A 6,950-nucleotide genomic window follows, 5' to 3' on the forward strand; every position below is an offset into this window, starting at 1 on the left:
TCCAGAACTCTCCCAAGTGGCCAGGAACCACGTGGTGCAGAAGAATCCATTATAATGACTATATCTCCAGGTTTTAGATTCTTCTTCTTTTGGTTCCATTTTTGTCTCTCCTGTAACAAAGGCAGGTATTCGCTTATCCATCGTTTCCAAAAAAGATCTGAGATGTACTGAGCCTGTTTCCATCTTCTCTTCAGATACATATCCTGAGGGTCAAATAGTCCGGGTGGTAAAGATGGTTTTCCTTTCATCAGAAGGATGTGATTTGGTGTCAGTGGCTCTAGGTCTTTTGGATCATCAGAAAGCTTTGTGATGGGTCTGTCATTTAAAATTGCTTCAATTTCACATAGAACCGTATTTAATCCATCGTCGTCCAACTGTTGTTGCTGAAGAACGGATCTCAGAATCTTTCTGATCATACGAATTAACCGTTCCCAAATTCCACCATGATGTGATGCTCCAGGCGGATTAAAACTCCATCTTATTCCAATGTGTCGCAAAGCATCCGCTATTTGGGTATGTTTCAGCGATTCAAGGGCCTCCCTTAACTCTCTGTCTGCTCCAACAAAGTTGGTTCCATTGTCCGATTGGATGTGTGCGACTTGACCTCTTCGACTCACAAAACGGCGCAAAGCATTGATGCAGGCCTCTGTGCTTAGATAGCTAGCCACTTCCAAGTGCACTGCTCGGCTGGCTAAACAGGTGAAAATAACTCCATAACGTTTAGCTGTACCTCGTCCTCTTTTCACTTCAATAGGTCCGAAGTAATCAACTCCAACGTTGGTGAATGGTGGGTTATCTGGCAAAATTCTTTCTTTGGGTAAATCTGCCATCTTTTGTTCCAAGGCTTTTCCATAATATTTTCTGCAAAAATTACATTCTGCGATAACCTTCCTTACAGCTGAGTTGGCCTTTGTGATCCAGTATTTTCTCCTTAGTGTGGATAAGGTGTGGTTACGACCGCTATGACCAAGCTGTTGATGAATGTGCTTTAGGATGAGACTTGCTGCATGTTGATCTTTTGCAAGAACAAGGGGATGCTTCATTTCTTCTGGTAAGGAGCCCTTTGTCAGTCGCCCGCCAACTCTTAAGAGGCCTTCATCGTCAAGATAAGGATCTAATCTACAAATTGAGCTGTGTCTGCTCACAGAACCTTTCCCACTTGACAACGCAGCAATCTCCTCTCCAAATCTTTGTTGCTGGCAAAATCTAATAATTGCAAGCTCAGCTTCCAGAAGATCCTTTGAAGATAGTCTATACAGTTGTGTTTTCTTTACTTTCTCCTTTGTCGTACCTTTATAAATTGGGTTATCTGAGTTAGGTTGCGGTCTTTTTTTCTTATCTCTCATTGAACGAAGGATTGCCTTCAGTCTAAGGAACCAAGCAACAGCAACCTTGAGCCTTCTCCAGTCTGAGAAGTACACCATCAATTGACATGTAGCATCAAGCAAGTCTTTTACTTGAGTAACATTTACTGTGGCCTCAACTTTGATTTCAGGGTCCTCTGGTTTTAAGGAGCATTCCATTAGATTGGTTGGCCAATCACTTTCTGGCTTCTGCAGAAAGCTTGGTCCTTTGATCCAGCGGCTGCTATGAACAATGTTCCCAGCCTTGAGCCCTCTTGTAGCATCATCTGCTGGATTTTCCTTTGAGCTTACATATCTCCATTGTGATTGTTTAGTTGCAGTTGTAATGAATGAAACTCTGTTTGCCACAAAGGTAAGGAATCGTTTATCCTCATTCATTATATATTTGAGTACAGATGTACTATCTGTCCAAAACACAGATTGCTCGAGTTTCATTCTCAACTGAGCCCTTAACATGAGATCCACTCGGACGGCAACTACAGCAGCTGTTAGTTCCAGACGTGGAATAGTGACTGGTTTTAGAGGTGTTACTCTTGCCTTGCCCATCAAAAATGCTACGTGGATGGATTTCCTGTTGTCTTGCATGCGCAGATATGACACAGTTCCATATCCAGATTCACCAGCATCTGAAAAATGGTGTAGCTGTGCATGTGAGAGAGGTCCAAACTCTCTTGGTTGTATACACCGTTTAACCTTGAAATGGGAAAGCATTTGCAAATCACTGAGCCAACCTTTCCACTTTTGCAACATGGTTTGGGGTATTGGTTCATCCCATCCCAGTTTCCTTTTGCAAAGCTCCTGCTGCATTCCTTTGGCAGGCAGCAGGACTGGTGCAAGAAATCCCAATGGATCGTAAATAGAACTTGATATTGATAACATTCCACGCCTAGTACAGGATTTTTGAGGAACATCCATTTTGAAGTTGAATGTATCAGTTTCCACACACCACTGCAAGCCCAGAGCTCTTTCTACCGGAAGTTTGTCTCTGTCAAGATTTAATTCTTTCAAGTCTTTAGCCCTTTGCTCCTCTGAGATACTTTGCAACAGGGTGCGGTTGTTACTAACCCACTTGGTCAGGGTAAATCCTCCCCTTTGACAGAGTGCTGAAAGATCTTTGACCAACTCAACAGCATCTGAGGTGGAGGCCACACTCTTTAAACAGTCGTCCACATAGAAGTTCTCTTTCAGCGTTCCACATACCTTGTCTAAGAATTCAGTTTTATTGTCCTCAGCCGTTTTTCTCAAAGCGAAACTGGCGCAGCTCGGGGAAGATACCGCACCGAACAGATGAACAGTCATGCGAAATTCAATTATGTCCTTGCTCAGATCTCCATCTGGCCACCACAAAAAACGCAGAAAGTCTCTGTCCTCTTTGGCAACTTTAACTTGATAAAACATTGCCTTTATGTCACCCATAAATGCGACTGGATCCTGTCGAAATCGAAGCAAAACCCCAAGCAATGTGCTTGTGAGATTAGGACCTTGTAAGAGCTGCTTGTTTAATGATGTTCCCTGGAATGATGCCCCACAGTCAAATACGATTCTTATAGATCGTTTTCTGGGATGGTAAACTGCGTGATGAGGAAAGTACCACTTCCTTCCATTTTCGCAAGACAGCTGCTGTGAAGGTATTTGCTCTGCATATCCATTACTTATCATCTCGTCCATAAAGTTTTTATATTCTTTATGCAACTGTTCGTTGTTGAGAAGTTTTCGTTGTAGACTTTGCAATCTTTGTTTAACTATGGAGTAATTGTTTGGCATCTTTATGTTATCCTTTTTAAAAGGTAACTTCAAACAGTAGTGTCCATCTTCCATTGTTGCAGATTTTTCCATGATCTTCATGAACTTAAGGTCTTCCCTTGACAAACCCTTTTCCTCTGTAATCTTTTCATTAAAGTCATAGTTATATTGACTTTTCAACATTTCCTCCAGCTTACAAACAGATATCCTATTTACAACTGTTGGTGGGTGCTCGCTGTCCAAGTTGCTTTTACCATCTTCCATGGGCCCATTTATGACCCAACCCAATGCTGTTCTTATAGCATATGGGCCATTCCCCTGGCTATGAATGACCTCCCATGGTTCCAATAACTTGGGAGCGTTGCATCCAATCAACAGGTCCACATTAGCCAGTATGTGGGGAATTTGAACCTTTGACAGATATGGCCACCTGATCAGATCTTCTTCCTTTACAAAGTTATTCGTGGTGACAGGCATCCTTTCCTGTGTTAGGATTTCTGGAAGTTCATAGAAGGCATTGCTGCCTAAACCAGACACTTCAAGACCAGTAAGTGAGTGGGCAGAGACGACCTTTTCTTGACCCATCGTTTGTAACAGGAAGTGAGTTCTTTTGCCCACAAGATTTAGCTTTTGCATGAGGTGCTCTGAACAGAAGCTAGCTGAACTGCCAGGATCTAAAAAAGCATATGTCTGTATGACATGACTACCTTTAATAGACTTTATTTGAACTGGCAGAATGGAAAGCAAACTGCTGTCTCTTCCGGCCCCTGTATGACCACAAGTTTTCATAGGAGTTACATTCTTTGAAGAGGAGGGCTCTCCATAGCATTCAGGGCTTACACTATTGTTATCAATATGGAGGACAGTGGGATGCCCTTTGCCACACGTCCTACATACCAAACGGTTAGCACAGTCCTTGCTTATGTGCCCAGCACCTAAGCAACCAAAACACAGCCCTTTCTCCTTTAGAAAAAGCATTTTGTTTCTGTGCTTCTTCCGCTGAAACTGTTGACACTCCTCCAGTGTGTGCCGTTGAGTACAGCAGACACAAAATGGCTTTACTGTAAAGTCATGGCTTGTTGTGGTAATCAGCCTTTCCGTGCTGTAGGTTTTATTCATGTTCATGGGTGTGACTGTAGCAGCAAAGCTGTTCCCTTTAATTTGTTTGATTGGTTGTGACTTCAGTCTGTTGTCAACCTTTGAGACAGGGATTGTTGACGTTACATTCTGAATGTCCCCAAATAAAGGATCCGAAAGAATTTTTACCTGCCTTTCAATAAATGCAACCAAATCTTGAAACCGAGCCCTATGTTTAGAAGTTTCCAATACATCATATGCAAAGGCTCTCCATTTCTCTCTCATTTTATATGGCAACTTGCACAAAATGATTTTCATGTTCACTGGCATGTCCAGTTCCTGCATATGTTGCAATGTTTTCATGACATTACAACTCCCACGTAAGAAAAGAGAATATGCTTGCAATGATTTCACATCTTCATTTTTAATTGTAGGCCAAGATAATGCCTTTTCAATGTAAGCAGTTGCAATTTTATATTCATTTCCAAAGTGTTCTTTGAGCAGTTGCTTTGCTTGTATATAGCCTTGTCCTGCAGCCATATGTTGACAACTGCGTACCAGCTCTCTCGGCTGTCCTGTTGTAAGCTGCTCCAAATAATACAAGCAGTCCCTGTTATTGGCCTTTTCTTCCACTCCTTGTTCAAACGCATTGATGAAAGAGATGTACTGAAGAGGATCCCCATCAAATATAGGTATTTTCCTGGATGGTAATGAGGATGAACGCTGATGCTGAACAAGGGTTGCAGTTATTTCATTTTGTCTTTGTAAAATGGTACAAATGTCCTCCGACTGTCTTTCTCCCGCTGTAGGAATCGGCCTGGGCGGTGGAGGATCCACATTGTGAAATTGCGTTGTGGTGACCGTTTGAGCTTGTGGCTCACTTTCCATTTCCGTTCCTGGCAGGATCATTGCAGATATGTTGCTTTCAGTCTGTACTACTTGCATTGCAGGTTTATCTTCATTGACTGGTGTACTGGGCTTGACTGCGGCTGAAGCAGTTGTTTTCCTGATTTCCCTTTCATAATATGAATTCATAGCATTGGACGATATATTAGATATACTTTGAACTTCAGCAGCTTGGAAAACAGCTAACTTTGCAGAAGAGGCAGAAAGCAACGCTTCAAGCTCAAGCTGTTCACGTTTCCTCCTTAGCTTTAGTTCTTGCTCCTCCAAGGCATGCTTCTCTTTTAGAACTGCCATACGAGCGAGTAATGCTGCCTTTTCTGCTTTTGCTTTTATTTTGGCAGAAGAAGTTGTGCTCACTTTACCACTAGATGAGCTTTTAGTGACTGAAGATTTACCAACAACATTTGAAACACTGTCCTCTGGCTTAACACCATCATCAACACCATGATTGCCCTTTAAATGTAACTGTTTGCAACCTGACAACCATTCTTTCACTTCATAAGTGAACTCATCATAATGCATTGTTTTTGCTTTAAACCATGTTTCATGCTTTTCTTTTTCATCGTCTGGTAACAAACACATCAATGAACCGTGAACTGTTTTTGCTTCATTACATAAACCAACAAAATCATTGAACGATGCTTGAACCATAGAAGTTTCATTTTTTTCCATTGAGACCCTTATACTCTCTTTTAAATTATTAGCTTTAATTAATTTAGCTTTTCTATCACGTTGCAGTCTGTCCAGTCTCTCTGCAAGTGCCTTAGCAGTTAATTTCACCATTCGTTTCTCCTTTTCTGGATGTGTCCCAGCCTTGCTGGCGTTGCTACTTTGCACAGCTGATTCTGCAGCAGGCTCACGGGGCCTGTCAGCAGCTTTATTTGTGTCCATAGTTCAAATGTTCCAAAACTCAAATATCTACCAAGTATTGAGGGTTTATGCGGACGTGCGAAAGTTTGTTTATAAATCAGAGTTATTATGTTTGACCACCAATGCATTGGAATTACGTCTTCTTAATTAAGTGTGCACACTTTTATAAATGGCCATTTATTAGTAGCGCTACTCATACCTTGCGTTGGGCGCCGTACTGATTCTGATGAAGAATTCTGAGTCCTCTCCAACATCCACGGAACAGTCGCCAAGAACTCCACGTTGTCAGCTGACAGACCGATAGTCCAGCTGTCCGCACCTCGCGAACCCTCCAGGGTAACTTTTTCCAAATGGCATTCAGCTCTCCGCGGCGATCGATCACTCAGACTTTAATTGTCCTGTTTGCGCCGAGTTTCCAAAACACCGCGGTGCAGTTGACACGAACCTTTCCCCAAAGAAAAGCAAGTTTGTGACTCTATTATAGAGGCTAAGCCTACGCTTGAAGCCACTGAGGTGGTCGTTAACGGGGGGGTGACGCGATGTCACTGGTATGCACGCATTAAGTAAACAGTCCAATAAATCCAGCAGTATGTATCTTGTCCTTTTTGGTCTTTATTCCATATCAACTTCACATAACAGCGCAACGTTCACAAACTGTTTGCCATCTTACGATTAATGACACACCTGACGCCGTTTACGTGCGTCTACCTTAAATACCTTTACATAATCAAAACAGAAAAAGGTGACCTCTAGCGACCACATAAGGTATTAACCCAAGAATGGCTCCTACAATGGTACTTATCATTTCTTTATTACAGTGTGTATACCTTATTAGGAGAGATGACATCAAAATGTTGCCAGACAGGGGAAAATTTTCTTTTCCTTGCTGGTTCCATCGAGGGAAGAAATGCTCAAGTAACTATGTAACACGTACGTAATCCAATTCCACAACACAATGTGATGGGGGAATCAGCTGTGTTTTGCTGCCCA

The sequence above is a fragment of the Neolamprologus multifasciatus genome, chromosome 18 (genome assembly GCF_963576455.1).
Source record: "Neolamprologus multifasciatus chromosome 18, fNeoMul1.2, whole genome shotgun sequence".
NCBI classification, from domain to species: domain Eukaryota; kingdom Metazoa; phylum Chordata; class Actinopteri; order Cichliformes; family Cichlidae; genus Neolamprologus; species Neolamprologus multifasciatus.